The sequence below is a fragment of the Vombatus ursinus genome, unplaced genomic scaffold (genome assembly GCF_900497805.2).
Source record: "Vombatus ursinus unplaced genomic scaffold, bare-nosed wombat genome assembly UNPS02014798.1, whole genome shotgun sequence".
NCBI classification, from domain to species: domain Eukaryota; kingdom Metazoa; phylum Chordata; class Mammalia; order Diprotodontia; family Vombatidae; genus Vombatus; species Vombatus ursinus.
Window position 1 is genome coordinate 69,133,372 of NW_020954576.1, and position 17,113 is coordinate 69,150,484.

The following is a 17,113-nucleotide window of genomic DNA, read 5'->3' on the forward strand; positions in this document are numbered from 1 at the left end:
ATATATATATAACTATGTATTTTTTTAACTGGACCTATTATTTCTTTGGTGTAGGCAGCTCCCAATATGGCAGTTCTACCAATATAGATGAACATTTTTCTGCAACTTAGAGTCTTAAAAAATTATTTGTGAATAGTAAGACATTTAGAGATTTGCCCCAGGTCACAAAGATAGCAGGAGAGAAGGAGAGAGAAAGAGAGAAAGAGAGAGAGAGAGAGACAGAGAGAGAGAGAGAGAGAGAGAGAGAGAGAGAGAGAGAGAGAGAGATTGGGCTCACTGTTTAAATTCATACTGAGATTAGCAGAGTGGGTCCCCAGAACATGGCTATTGCCTCTTTACTCAAGGTTACGAATTAATCCTCAGGGATTGTAATTTCTAACAGTACTGTTCATGAGCTCCCATTCAATTTTTTTTTAATATCAATCAATTAAAATTTTCCCCAATAGAAATTACCAATTAATAGAAATTAACCTTAAAAAAAAGAATACTTACTGAGAAGGCGCAGCCAGGACTAGAGTATAACAACACTCACTGAAACTAGGAGTATGCCCTCTCCTCTACTCACCCACTCAGTTTCTGTGAAGAGTGTGGCAAACTTAAAGTCATCCTTACATAATACTTCCATCCCAAATGTGGAATGTATTTTTCCTCCCATCCTCTTGCACACAAGGTACCTGGGGATAATGTGCTCAACTGTGAAGCATAAAGATACTAAAACAGACACGTAGGGAACACACACAGCTAAGGAGTATTTTCTGGCTTTACAAGTCATTGATTTTTTCATTTTCTAAGATCCCACATAAATTATTTCTGGGTGTGGTATTACTGGTCATCAGTGCCTTGCTCAGCTGTGGCAACTATTTTGGGGTTAGGTTAGGTCAAGGAGCTCACTTGTCAAGGCCAACTTTAGTAGACTTGATTGAGGCTGCTGCTGCCGCCTATAGTTCCTGGAACATGTTTGGCAGAAACTTGGATGACTTTGATGGATTTCACAGACTCTAGGCTTTCCCATTTCCAAGTATTAATTCATCTAATATTAGGAAAGAAGAAACCCAAAAGGAGTAATAGCACCCTTCACTCATGGACATATGGATTAGGAGGGGAAAGAAGACAATCACAGTTATTGCTCCTTTTCACCTAAAGCATTTCTCCTTGAAAACATCAGGAAAGAAAGGAAGAGATTACCACTCAAATATATATGTGTATGCATGTGTGTAGGTATGTATGTGTATAGATACATGTGTGTGTCTACACCCATATGATATACCATGTATGTATACATGCATAAGTACACAATGTGTACATATATACAACACAACCACACAAATATATATGTATGCATACGCATATATGTGTATATATACATGTATGCATACACATACACACATATACTCAAGTCCATCTCAGAAGCCAATTAATTTTGTTTTTGTATCCATATAGTAAATCCATTGGAAACAAACTATACTACATGTGGTCAGAAGTATAGTGAAGGATCCCTCCATTATACATTTTTGTAAGCAGGCTCACTAAATTTCCACATGGATTTTACCAGGAAAGATATATTACTATTTCTCTAACAACTGGGACCTCATTGGCCAATGCACTCATATTCATGAGTGCACCCACATACACACATGCACACACACCTAGGTGTGTGTATGTGTATGTGTGTGCAAGGAATTAGAAATCACTTTGTATAGTTTTATACACTGATGAAAAGCTTTGAAAAAACTTAAGTTACATATGACCCTGCATTAGGGATACCATCAATCCAGACCAGGAATTCCATCACCACTGCAGAACGGAACTCTGTTCTTGTCAAATATGCAGAGATACAAGGTATGAAACTGAGTCTAGAGTGGCAGCATGGTCTTTAAAAAGTTGACAGACTGATTGTAGTGTCAGTGCCATATCCAATCCTAGGTAACCTCGTTTCTTTATAGAACAGCACTCAACATTCTACATAATTAGGAAACCTGATCCTTTTTGGCAAAGAGATGAGACCATTAATTGCATGTGAGTGTATATAATCATGAATATAGATGTAGAACTACCTTTCTATAGTTATCTCTTCCATATTGGGAGGGGTTAGAGGCATGACACCCCCACAATCTGGAAAATCTGCATAAATTTTTTTGGCTCTCCCTTCATACCAGAAGAGAAGTCTGAATTTTTTTTCTTTTACTTTTATGGGGTATTTACAGTACCTTCTTGTAAAATTTGGGTTAAGTATTTGGTCATAGGCTCTGTGTCATCTGCTGGCCTTCAAGTGTTATCAAAACTCCCCAAAACTCCTGTTTAATTTCTTATGCCAACCTGGGATTTATGGAAATCATAATGGGGAAAGTCACAATGTGGAAGGGATAATTGTATATTTGTACCAGACAGTACAATCCACCAAGAGGTTACTTAATAAATGTTACCAATAGTTAATGCTGGAAAAAGAAATATATATTGAGAAAGCTAGGATGATTGATAATTGCAAGAGATAAAGAGCTTATATTGCTTTGAAATGAAAACTTTCTCAAATTCTCTCTTTGAAAACAAAACATAGCCAAAACTTGCCTATTTTCACCTCTCCCCCAACATCCCCTCTCCGATGCTAAAGTTACAGATGAATTGATAGAAAATGTCACACACTGGAGCAGGTGCCCCTTGTTTTTTCTTTGGGATAAGACTTATAATGCGGCACTGAAAGAATTATTGGATGAAAATGATCTGCAAATCATTAGTGATGATCTTTCCTTTAAATTGCTCTTTTCAAAAAGGTATTATTTTAACATAAATTCCATATTGAGTAAACATAACACAGGGGAGGGAGCAATATTCCAGTTTTAAAGTGTTTGTGCCTTTTTGAAAGATCAAGTACAATGCATGTTGATTTAGTTTATTTCAATCACTTGACATTTTCTTTTAGTATTTTTTCTACTCTCAATTCTCTTCCTCAACCTTCTCATTAAAACAAGCAAACAAATAAAAAAAAACCCTGCTTTGAATTGGAAAATGAATTGATGAAGATATAATTTGTGATCATTTAACAGCTCTCTCTTTCAAATACATTAGCCACCTGCAGTAAATACAAACATTGAAGGCAGAGTTTTCACATGGAAAATAGGCATTCTCATTAGCAATTTAAAACTCTTTGGTTCCCCTAGAAACTCCTTGTGTCTTGGATCTGATTGAGTCATTTGATATTTTGTGATATAATTGATGGGTAGATAGAAATTCTGACATTTTCTTTCAAAAGCATTTTTCTGGTTCAGCTAAGACACACTTTTAAATTAACTTCATTCAGTCAGGGTCAAGAATCAATAAAAATATCCCAATTAGCCTAAAGGATTTTTTAAAAAATATTAATGGTTACAAGAAAGTGAGTTTTCTTATACTTATATTGAATGAAGGAAGTAGTCAGTAGATAAAATCCAAAAGAGAAGTTGAATAAATATAGACATAGAACTAGATTTTATTTTGTTAAACAATTACCTTATTTTTAGTTTTGAGCCAGACTTATAATTTCATTTGTGTAGAGAACTACCAGTGAGAGAACCCTCTCTACCCATGCAGATTATGAGTGTTGGGCAATTTATTTTTAGAGTTGCTTGGGGACACTGATATGTAAAGTAATAATAATGATAGATTGTGTTTATATGGCACTTTAAAGTTTGTAAAGCACTTTACATTTATTATTTCATTTTATGCTCACAAGACTTTGGAAGGTAAGTGTTATTATTACCCCTATTTTACAGATGAGGAGACAGAGGCATATAGAGGTTAAATGACTTGCCTAGGTTCACACAACTCACAAGTGTTTAATGTTAGATTTGAACTCTAGTTGATTTGATTCCATATCCAGTGCTTTATCCATTTCCCCAGTGATTTTTTAAGTGGTTTGCCCAGGTCCACATGGCCAATATACGTCAGAGATGAGATTTGTATCCAGATTTTCCTGATTACCAAGCTAAGTCTCTATCCACTATGATTAGTTTGTAAAACAGTGGCAGAATTTGTTTTGGGAGGGATGGAATTTTGAAAGGGGGATATTGTATTTTACTACTCCATTCAATGATATGTGAGCTTGAAAAAATTGATAATTTTTTTATATGCTATCTCAGAGAGAGAAAAATACAAAAATAATGGCTAAAAACCCACAGGAAAAAAATTACTTTTTGCAAAAGCTAACCAAGAGAACATCTGGAGCTAATACATATCCCTCTTTTGCAATCTTAATTGCAACAGCTTAATAATATTGATATAGTCATGTATCAAGGTTATCTTTGGTAAAATTATGAGAAAGGAACAAGGGAGCTTTTGCAAATGATTCCTGCATCAAACTGCAGGTTTAGGGTCAGAGAAGTGAGTAGAAAATACAGAACATAGAAGATCTGAAATTAATTTTTTTTATTACCAACCAGACATTTGACTCAGTTGAACAAAATGAATCTTTAATGACTGTTCACGTAAGAAGTACCTAGCAAACATGTTCCAGTTACCTAAAATTCCTTAATAAATGCAACCACAGAGATGATTTAACTCGACAGTTTTATCACTGTCAGGATGTTGGTAGGGTAGTATAGTGTCTAGGAATCAGGTCTTGGAGTCAGGAAAACCTGAGCTGAAGTCTTGCCTCTTGTTTTGGGACTCTCGTTGAATCCCAGTACCCTAAGAAACTCTTTGAAATTATAGGTAGCATAGCTGGTATTGATAGTTTCTTCCTTTGGAAGTTCCTTCTGCCAATTGAGCTACATAGGTCAAGCAAGGAGGATGGGCGAAGCCAAGGTGACAGAGAAAAGGCAGGCAGTTGGTGGAGCTCTCCCAAATTTCCCTCCAATCAACTTTAAATTATGGTTCAAAATGAATTCTGTATTGACAGAATCCACAGAAGCAAAGGGTGAAGCATGTTTTGACCCCAAGACAACTTAGGAGGTTAGCAGGAAAGGTCCGTTTTGCAGAGAGGTACAAGTGGATTGCAGTCCAGTAATGCCTAGGTAGGACAGCAGCAAGTCCCACCTTAGTAAGCCAGCAGCAGGCAACTTAGTCAGCAACAAGGGCTTCCAGAGCTCTCAGCCCAGAGATGGTAAGGGGGTCAGACAACTGATAATAATGACATTATGGGGGGGTCTTTTTTGCTGGCACTGGGTGCAGGACTCTGTTGCATTGCCCATAGCCAGATCTGGGCCACAGTAAGGGGTTGCAGTGCTATGTTGCAGTCCTAGGGTGAAGAGGACCACTAGTACACCTGAGCTTGTGGCCAAAGGGGAGTAGGGACTTTATCCACAGTTCCAGGGTGTGCTTGGGTTGCTCACAGACCAGAAAACAGACCTGGAAAGTAGTAAATATACCTCTCCTTAGATCATAGCATCTCGGAAGAAATGAAAACTTACAGACCCCAAGAAAGAGCTCTGAAAATAACTTCACATAAAATCTGAAACTTAGTACAGTGGTCTCTCAACCCCAGGAGCAGAGCTCAACTTTAACATATGAAGTTAAAAGTCAAGAAACAGGCTGGAAAAATTAGCAAACAAACAAACAAAAAAGAACCTGACCATAGGAAGATGATATGGTGACAAGAAAGGTCAAAATACAAACTCACAAGACAAGAAAATAAAAAAAAGTTATATCCAAAACCACAAAGAAAAATGTGAATTAGTCTCAGGCCCTAAAATAATTTCTGGAAGAACTCAAATAAGATTTTAAAAATCAACTAAGAGAGGTAGAGGAAAAATTGGGAAAAGAAGTGAGAGTGATACAAAAAAATTATGAAAAAAAGTCAACAACTTGGTAAAAATAAAAAGCACAAAAATACTGAAGAAAATAATACCTCAAAATAAGAATAGGCCAAATGGTAAAAGAAGTACAAAAATCCACTGAAGAGCTCATTAAAAAAAGCAGAATTGGCCAAATGGGAAAAAAAAAGATATACAAAAATTCACTGAGGAGAAAAAAAATCCTTAAAAAGCAGAATTGGCCACATGGGAAAAGATGTACAAAAATTTACTGAAGAAAAGACTCCTTAAAAAACAAAATTGGCCAAATGAAAAAGGGGGTACAAAAGCTCACTGATGAAAATAATTGTTTAAAAATTAGAACTGGGCAAGTGGAAGCTAATGAATTTATGAGATGTCAAGAACAATAAAACAAAATCAATAGAATAAAAAAAAAAGAAGATGTGAAATCTGTCATTGGGGAAAAAAAACAACTGACCTTGAAAATAGATCCAGGAGAAATAATTTAAGAATTATTGGAGTACTTAAAAACCATGATCAAAAAGAAAAAAAAGGGGGGGGCGGCTAGACATTATCTTTCAAGAAATTGTCTAGATATCCAAGATGTCCTGGTATCCTTTACCCAAGATAAAATTGAAAATGAAAGAATCCATCAGTCATGTCCTGAAAGGTATCCAAAAATGAAAACTCCCAGAAATGTTATAGCCAGATTCCAGCCCTCCCAGATCAAGAAGAAAATATTATAAGCAGCCAGAGAGAAACAATTCAAATATCATGGAGCCACAGTCAAGGTAACACAAATCTGACGACTTCTACATTAAATGATCAGAGGACTTGGAATTCATTATTCCAGAGTGCAAAGGAACTAGGATTAGAATCAAGAATCACTTGTCCAGCAAAAAAGTGTATACTCTTTCAGAGGAAAAACTGGATATTCAATGAAATAGAGGGCTTTCAAGCATTCCTGATGATAAGACCAGATCTGAATACAAAATTTGGTTTTCATATATAGGATTCAAGATACATATGAAAAGGCAAACAGAAAAGAGAAAGTATAAGGGATTCAAAAATATTAAAATGTTTATATTCCTACATGGGAAGGTAATATTTATCATTCCTAATAACTTTCTCATTATTAAGGTAGTTAGAAAGAATATACATAGACATATATATTATATATAATTATTATATATGTATTATATATGTGTTATATTATATTATATAAACTATTACATATACATATATATATATATATACTACAAAATATTATTTTATAGAGCTAGAAAAAATTAATAACAAAAGTCATCTGGAAGAACAAAAGATCCAGAATATCAAGGAAATTAATTAAAAGAAATGCTAAGGAAGGTGGCCTAGCCATACCAGATCTTAAATTGTATTGTAAAGCAGCAATCATCAAAACTACTTGGTACTGGCTAAGAAAAAGAGTGGTGGATCAGTGGAATAGGTTAGGTACACAAGACACTGTAGTCAATGACTATAATAATCTACTGTGTGATAAACCAAAAGACCCCAACTTCTGGGATAAGAACTCACTATTTGACAAAAACTGTTGGGAAAAATAGTATGGCAGACACTGGGCATAGAAAATCTAGAACTGTATACCAAACTAAAGTCAAAATGGGTACACAATTTAGATATAAAGGCTGATACTACAAGCAAACTGGGAGAGCAAGGAATAGTTTACCTGTCAGATTTATGGAGACATATATTCATTTGACCTTTCCAACAATTCTATGAAGTAGGTACTGTTCTTATTCTTTCATAGATGGGGAAACTAAGGCTTCTAGAGGTTAATTGACTGACATAGAGTGACATAGCTATAATATGAGATGTTATTCAAACTTATGCTTTTCCTAAGTTTTTCAAGGCCAATGCTCTAGTTACTCTGCCAAACTGGTTCTTCTAATAATAGAAATTTTCTTTTAAAAAGCCCAGAGGTTGTAATTACTAGCCATGGAGCAGGAGTAGTACTAAGCAGGCAAAAGCTGGTAAAATGAATCAAGTGGTGGATTCTAATTAGAATGTGGGAGTTATGGAGCCTTCATACATCCCTTCTTCCAGATGTTTTTGCTGCCTAGAATTATATTTGGTCCAATTTCATATAGCCTGGTGATACACAAATGACCCCATTTTGAGGTTTAATTTGGGATAAGTGATAGTATTTTAAAATGAAAAAGAAAGTTTGTCACAGTTAAGTAAACCTGATTCAGAGCCTGCAAATAACAAAAAGAAGCAAATACAAATTTTAGAATATTTATATATTTTTATTAGGAGGAATGTAACCAAATAATATGATCATTGCTTTAAAAAATAGTGACAGGGATTGAAATTGGGACTAGACCTGTATTTTTATTGGCATAAAGAACCCCTAGGTGAGGAAACTTCTTCTAACAAAGGAGGTAAGTATCTTTTCTACCATTTATAGTTTCAGAAAATTATCTAGACCAGTGAGGTCAAACTCAAATAGAAACCAGATCCACTAAACTGTATACCGTAGGATTCCTGTAGGCTGTATATTGACATAGTTTTAAAATGCAATACAATCTATATTTTATTATATTTTTAATTTATTTTGTCAAATATTTCCCAATTACGTTTTTATCTATTTCAGATTGTACTTGGGAGTGTTAGGACCACAGGCGATGTGTTTGACATTTCTGGTCTAGAGCACTGAGATGTCATGGGACTTTCCCAGGATTGCCCAGATAATACATATCAGAGAAAGGACCTAAAGCCATGGCACCTTCTTTGATTTGATTATTATGTGAAAAAATTTCAGGGCTGAGACAACTTCTCTCATAGAATAATAGATTCTTGGATCTGAAACATCATCTCTCTAACCTTCTATGCAGTGTAATATGGAACTCCTTACTCACAATGAATCCCATTACACTGTTGGGTTGATCACATTGTTAGATAATTCCTCCTATATAGGCAAAATTTGCTTCCCTATAATTTGAAAACATTTATTTTAGTTCTGTCCTCTGGAAGTATAAAGAAAAAGTAGATGGAATAGACTTATCATTCCCCATTTTCCAATAGGGCTGATTATGAAAGGTTTCATGAAGGAAATTAGTTTTGTTCTTGACTCTTGAAGTTGGATCCTGAGGGGTGTTTAGTGTTTTGACAGGTAAACTAGAGATGTTTGGGATACGTGACATAGAGAGAATAATGTTAATAACACAAAATAAGACATAGGGTCAAAAAGCAGTCAGGCCTGCTTCTTAATACTTGTGCTACTTTAAACAAGATACTTAACTATAGAAATTGTTTTCTTTATCTGTAAAATGAGGAGATTGGCTTAGATCACCTGCTCTCAAAATATAGTCTGAGGACTCCTTGGGGCCTCCAAGACCCCTTCAGAAAGTCAACAAAATTATTTATAATCATACTAAGCTATTTCATTTCCAAAACAATAAATATGACCTATATTAAAAAAAACTATTAGGGAAAGTCATCAATTTTTAAAATATAAGATAGTCCTAAGATAACAGTTTGAGAAGTACTGACCTAGGTGATTTTTTAAAATTGTCTTCTAGTTCTATTACTCCAGAGTGAGAGGAGTAATCAGGATTTAATAAAAGTCATTAACAATTATTTCCTAAATTGCTGTATTTAAGGAATAATGATGTAGACATTGACATCAATGTAGCAGTCTCCTTTGCTTTGCAATTTGAGATGTGGCTATAGAAGATTGACATAGATGAGTATGAAGCAATTGAACCAGCATAAAAGATTAACACTATTTATTTTTAGGTCAAAATATAGTTTTTTTATACTAGTTATGAATTTTAATCTAAGGCAGAAAGTGGCAAAGAAAAATATAATGCAACATAGATAATGTTAATTTGTGGTTTTCTAATCATTATGCAGTGTGTGTGTATATGTATATATGGATATGGATACATATACATATATGCATACACACATTATAATATAATATAATGAAATTTCATTTTGACATCATGAAGAGGATGAGTTATATATGAGAGTATAGTGTGTCTGGAATACAGAGGGGAGTAGTATAAGATAAGGCTGGAAATAAAGGCATGCCATATTATTGAGAACCTTGTTGAGTATGAAGAACAAAAATTTTACTTTATTCAGTAAGTAATTGAGAGAAACTGAAAGGAGAGAGACAGAGACAGAGACAGAGAGACAGAGAGACAGAGAGAGAGAGAGAGAGAGAGAGAAGAAGAAGGAGGAGGAGGAGAAGAAAGGAGGAGAGATTTGTTAATGCTTCCTTTACTGAGTGCTGGGTATATAAGTATTAGCAAACAAGAAAGGAGACCTTTAGGATTATAAAAGCACATATGAAAAATTAGACTGGTGACTATGTGAAGGATAAATTTAAAAAATTATTTTATTCTGAACTTAAGAAATAAAACAAGGATTTCCATAACATAATAGAATAGGAAAAAAAAGATAATTGCAAATGAAACTGCAAATTATGTACAAATTGCTATGCCTCTTAAACATATAAAATTATCATGTAACTTTCTTTTGTTTTCTTTTTCTTTCCCCTCCCCAAACCTAGAGATGGCTACCATTAGACACAAATATGTGTGTGTATGTAAAATCATTCTATACAAACTTCTATTTATTAGTTCTTTCTCTGAAGAATTTTAAAAGGTGGTTAGGCTTGATGGAGTAACATGAAGAAATGATAATAAAATGGGTGTTAAAAAATGAGAATTTGACTTCATGGGCCTGGTGGGTATGTAGAAGGGGGGGTGCTAGTGGTGCCAAAGAGGTCAAATCAGCAGGGATGGAGAACTAATTGGATTTGGGTATTAAGACAGAAAAAAGAGTCAAAGCTGATGCTGAAATTTTGAGCCTGGATGACTGGGAGAACCATAGAATTATCAAAAGAAATAAAGAAGCTAAGGGGAAGGAGAGATTTTGTGTGTGTGTGTGTGTGTGTGTGTGTGTGTGTGTGTGTGTGCTAATATGATTTTGAAAACTATGAGGGACATATTATACAAGTGAAGGTATATAATGCAGTTAGTGATATAGGAGCTGAGATCTGAGGAATGAAAGTAGAAATAAAATACTCATATAAATGGTAGTTGATATGCTATGCTTTTTTGTATCCCTCAGAGCACAGTGCAGATCCAGAGTAGGTACTTAAAAAATTCTTGACCATACTACATTTTCCTCAATTATAAATGTGTTGAACTAGATGCTTTGATTCAATTCAATGAAATTTTATTGAGTGCCTAGACTGCTCTTGAATACCTCTAGGAAAGAAGATGCCACAATTCATGCTAAGAATGAATTTCAGTGTTTAATTGTGCTTCTGGCAAGGGATTTTTGTTTTTTAGGTTGACTTTCATTGTGCTAAAATTGAAGTCCATTGTCTGTTTTCCTACTTTACTATAATATAAAAGAGTTTCTTTTATTATTGTCCTTTTTTGAATAACTTATCATATCAATGAAGACTATTGCTAATCAATTGCTGAGCTTTCTCTTCAGAAGATCCAATTATCCAAGTTTGTTCTGCACCGATCATCTCCTCTAATTATTTGACTGTTTCTATTTTCTTTTGGTATCATTCCAAGTAATTCTGTACTTTTATCAAAAACTGTGGGGTATAGTAGTAGTATCATTATTCTGTATGAGGTTTCTGAAGTACTTCCTCATATCTCACTTAATACAAAAATCTTATGATGTAGGTACAGGTATGTAGGATATAGGTATCCTGAGTGTTATTGTTGTTTTCCAGATGAGAAAGAAGAGGTTAAGAAACTTTAAATGATAGCAAGCAGTCACCTTACACATTGGAGGAAAATTGTACATTTCATTGTTCCATGCCTGCAGTTGGTTTGCTAAACTGAAGGAATGCCTTGCATCCTTTCCTTTGGGAATATCAATCAAGAAATAAACAAGAATTGATTAAACATTTACTCCATGCCAGGCACTCTACTAAGTCTTGTGGATACAAAGAAAAAGAAATATAGTTCCAACCATCAAGAAATTTCCATTCAACTGGGGAAGATAATCTATACACAAATTGGTACAGAGTGATAGAAGGCAGCTCTAAGGAGGCATTAGTATCTCAGGAAACTGAGAATGGTTCCTGCATAAGAGATCTTTTCACTGAGAAATTAAATAAGCCAAAAATTTTGAGTGAAAATTGAAGAGGAAAAGAATTTTAGGCATGGAGACAGGGATATGGAGTATTGTCTGAGGAACCTTAAATAGATCAATGTGGCTGAGCTGTGGAGTATATAGAAGGAAGTAATATATTAGGACACTGGAAAGATCAGAATGGTCTGGGTTATGAAGAGTTTTCAATTTCAAAAGAGTTTGTTTGATCCTAGAGGTAATAGGGAACCATTGAAGTTGATTGAGGGGGAGAGGTGACATGGTCAGACCTAAGTTTAGAGGAATCATTAGCAGCTCTATAGAGGATGGATTAGAGTAGGGAGAAACTTAAACAAGGAGTTTAATTAGAAGGCTAGTGCAATAGTTCAGGTAATAGGTGATAAAGGCCAGAATTACAAGAGTTAGCTGTGTAAATGGAGACAAAGGTGTATATGTGAAAGATACTGTGGATGTAAAAATCACGAAGTGTAGCAACTAATTGAGCATGCTATATAGCATAATTAAAACTAGGTTTTTTTTAAAATTTCTTTTTAAATAATCATTAGCTTATAAGATTGAATCACTGGTCTCATCTGATTCCCATCCCTGGAGATCTTCTAGCAGACAGGGAATAATTAATTCTTGGTGATGTTTTATAGAGGTTCCTATTCATTTGTGGGTTGAGTTCCTTTCCTGTTACTACCATTTTAAAATATTCTGATTCTGAATTTGATATATGAGTTTAATAAATTGTATATAATTGTCAAGATGAAAGTCTTTTGTCTCACTAAAATTTTAAAAATATAATGGTACTACGAGTTTCTACAATCTAGAACTTGTGTAGTCTTCTATGCTGTTCTCTTTCAAAAACAAAAATTAAATAGATTATTGATGTAGTGGAAAGATCAAGAAGGCTTGATTTTAAATTCTGGTACTATCACTTGCTGTTTGACCTTGAACAAGTTATTTAACCTCTCTGGGCCTCAGTTTTCTCATCTGAAAAATTAGTCAAGTGAATTAGCTGACTTCTAGGGTGCTTTCCAGCTACACACACACACACACACACACACACACACACGTATATATGCATATGTATATATGTATACATACACACATATACCTATATATGTATATATATATATACACACACATATATCCACACATATAAAATCGTGTAATTAGCAAAATCACATGACCAGTAAGTGAATAGCCCATCCAGGATTTAAATATGGAGCTTTTGTTTTTAAAGCGTAAAAGCAGACAAAGCGTTTTATTAATCTCAAGAAAAAATTTAAAATTATTGTGGTTTTAGCCTTTCACCTAATCGGAAAAAAGAAAACTCATAATTCTGTAACAATTAGTTAAGGAATAATGTCTTGTCCCATCTTCCTTATTTGCCCAGGAAGTACTGTTTCTTAAAGTAATTGGGACAGTGCCTGAACAAGGGTAAGAAATACCTAAAAGAAGAAAAATGTCTATTTGATAGCTTTAATTAATGGGAATGTCTGTTTGTCTTCACCTTTGACCATGTGAAGGGAGTGGTCCTCCAGGGACTGAATACTTTTAAGAAAATGATTCTATACAGGTATGCTAAAATTAAGTGACTACTGTTTTGTCTATTAAAGCAAACTCTTCACTGATCCATTACCCAAACTAAGGACCTTTGATCAATCTTGAGGAAGAAATAAGCGTTGTTTAAGAATCCTATAAATTGAGAATTCAAAATAACTGGAGTTAGAAAGGTATGTGAAGCCATGAGAGGACTGTCAGCTTGGGTATTTTTTCTCTCTCCAAGCAAAACAATGCTTAGCTTAGAATAATGATAAGATATTGTTAAAGAACATTTTCTAGCACATTTGTGCCTACAATACAGAGTACAGTATTGGCGGATTTATTTTTTCTTTGACAAAAGTCTGCCTCTTTTTTGATCATATCATGCTGTTTGTATCCCAAGTCCAAAACTAGATTCAGGACTTTTACCAGTAATCTGAATATAATCAGGGGAATTTTCCCAATATTGAAATGTTTTAGTCATCAGAACAAAACATAAACATTCTAAGGACCTCCTTTTGAAGTATCATAGTTTAACACATATTTTTTTCTTCCTTTTCAAATATTTGGTTACCAATATGAGTGTGTGGCTAACAGAGAAGAAAAAAGAATTATCAGAAGTCTTTTCCATTGGAAGACTCCTATTGATTTGTGCCCATTAACACTGATTATAAATCTAGTTGCTATTCACTATATCTTCTGGTCTGTTTGTTTGTTTGTTTTTTAGGCAACTGGGGTTAAGTGATTTACCCAGGGTCACACAGCTAGTAAGTGTCAAGTGTTTGGTCTGAGGCTGGATTTGAATTCAGGTCCTCCTGACTTTAGGGCCACTGTTCTATCCACTGTGCCACCTAGCTGCCCCATTTTCTGTTTTAATGATCTGCCCATTTCTTTTTTTCCAAATGTGTTCCTCTATCTACGAATTCTGTGATTATTCTTTCCCATCATTGCATAAATCTCTAGAAATACTGTCTACTTCTTCAACTATCTAAATACAACCTGCCCTTCAAGGTACAACTCAATTCTACTCCTTTTGGGAAAGTTTTCCTTATCACTCCACCTAATCTCCCTCACTTATACTACCTGTTGCTCAAAATGCTAGTTTATAATTTTTATTAAGTACTTTCTAAGTGCAAGGCATTATGCTCTGCATTGGGAATTTTTAAAAGTAGTTTCTGTCCTCAAGAAGCTTACATTTTACTAAGAGATTTCAGAACAGTAATAGATCAGGAAATATATGATGATTTAAGGAGACAAAAACCATAAAAATTACTGGGAACAAAAAAGGATTCCCACATAAGGTTGTACATGAGCAGGGCTTTATAGAACCCCAAGAATTCTATAGATAGAGGTGAGGAGGAAAGGCATTCCTGGCATGGGAAGCAGCATATGTATCAAAAGTCATAGAAACTAGAGTTACAATGCCAAATTTATACTTATAGTAAGTAGTGCGATGTGGACTAAATTAAGAATGCACCAAAAAGAAATAGTATGATATAGATCAAAGGACCATAGATGTCTAGAAGCATTCGAGGACATCTAGTCCAAACCTCTAATTATAAAGGTGAAGAAACTAAGGCCCAAAGACATGACATGGCTTCACAGAGTCACACATGTAGTAAATGGAAAAGCTGTTACACTTCCTGTAACATCTATCTTGGCAGATAAAGAAGCATGGGTTCAAGGAATTCCAAAGGTGAACAGAAGCAAAGGATGCATCAATAAATCCTACGGCAAACAGAAAAGAGATTGATCACATAACATGAGTGAGAATTAACAGGTGGATGGACAATCAGAATGTTCAAATGGCACCTTGTAATGTCATTAGATTGCAAGCTCCTTCAAGGCAGGGACTATCTTTTGCCTCTTTTTCCCCCCAGCACTTAGCATATTGCCTGCCAGATAGCAGATCTTTAATAAATGTTTATTGAGTTTAATTGAATTATAATGTTAGGAGGCAGCAAGAAAGGACTCTAGAATATTACATGCATCCTCTCTGGTAAAATTTTAGGGGAATGTGACAGAGTTGCCATGTTTTGAGGGTAGGGATGGGTTGCAATCTACATCACTAAAGAGAGATTCTGAATTGATGAGGGAGGTCATAGAGGTCATAAGTCTAGTATTGAAGTGATGAGTATGAATTAGAAAAGGAAGAGACTCTAACTAGGATGATAAATTAGGAGGGTATTGCAATAGTTCAGCCTAGGCAGGATAAGGGCCTGAACTAGAGGCTGTGTGAGTTGAGAGAAGGGAATATATGCAAGAGGTAGGATAGAAATAGAATCAACAAGACTTGACAGCTGATTAAACGTGGGGGGAAAGGGAGAGGAAAACATCGATGATGATTTTCAGAGCTGAGTGAACAGAACAATAGTAATGCTTTTGACAGAGTTAGGGAAGGTTGGAAGTGAGATGTATTCTAGGAGAAAGACAATGAGTTCTATTTTTTGCATCTTAAATTGATATGCAAGTAGAGTTGTATAGTTAGTGATATCAGACTGAAGCTCTGGATACAGTCTAGTATGGGATATATAGATTAAGAATCATTGGCATAAAGGTGATAAATGAACTGGTGGAAACTGAAATAACTAAGAGAATACAGAGCCCAGAACAGACTTGGGAGGCATCTATGTTTAGAGAGTGGAATGGTCCATCCAGAGGCTGGATGATCCAGCAAAGTTGACCAAGAGAAAGCAGTCAGATAGGACAAAAATCTTATATTTTTATAGTATACACATTATATATATATATATTTTTTTCTTACATATATTTATATATTATATATACATATATTTTATATTTTAAATATAGATAGATAGCTTATCACTCTAAACACTGTTGAAAGGGAAAAAAGTGAGATCTGAGAAAAGACCTTCAGATTTAGCATTTTTAAAGCATATATCATGTGTCCAGGACTGTGGTAAAAGCTGTTGGATTCCAGAAATATGCAAAGTAAACAGTATTGTCATGAAGCAATGGAAAATGAGCCATTGAAGAGTTACCAATATAGATGTCACTAACATAAGTGATTCCTTTATATGCCATATCCTCTACCTCCAAGGCAAGTGAGATGTATACTGAGAAAGGACTGACTACAGTGTCCTTTGTCTTGAAGACATTCAAACACACAGATGAACTCTCCATTACGAGTGACCTCTTTCAAGAAACATTGTGGAATTACGATCAGCTAGATTAGCTTCCATTTTTGTCTTTCCTATTAATATTGATGAAAATAGAAAGACAACTATGTCAGGATTTCCAATTATTTCTAAATGATTATAATTTGTTAAAAAAAGAATAACTCATGAGAAACATACGGTTTGTGTATGTTTTACTAAAATTAATAACTGAGAGGGGACAGAATCGCGGGCAGCTGTGGCAGTTTCCAGACTTCTCAACTCATAAACTCCAAAGACAACTTAGAAGGTCAATGGTAAAAGTCTGTTTCTGTGGTGCTGAGAGAGAAGGACAGTGGGGTTCCAGCCCCATTCCCTGAGTGTGGCCCTGGGGCAGCAGCTGCCTCCTGAGCTTCTGGCCAACGGACTGAGGGGGAATTGAGTGGCTGATCACAGGGGGATTTCAGTGATCTCTCTGCTGGTGCAGGAGTCTCTTGCTTTGCCTGTGCTTGGATCTGGGTCACAGTTCTGGGTGGTAGTCCTGGGGTGAGGAGGAGTGCTGGCTGGTGGATCTTGTAGTGGCTGTGGAGAGGAAACCCTCCTCACAGTTCCAAG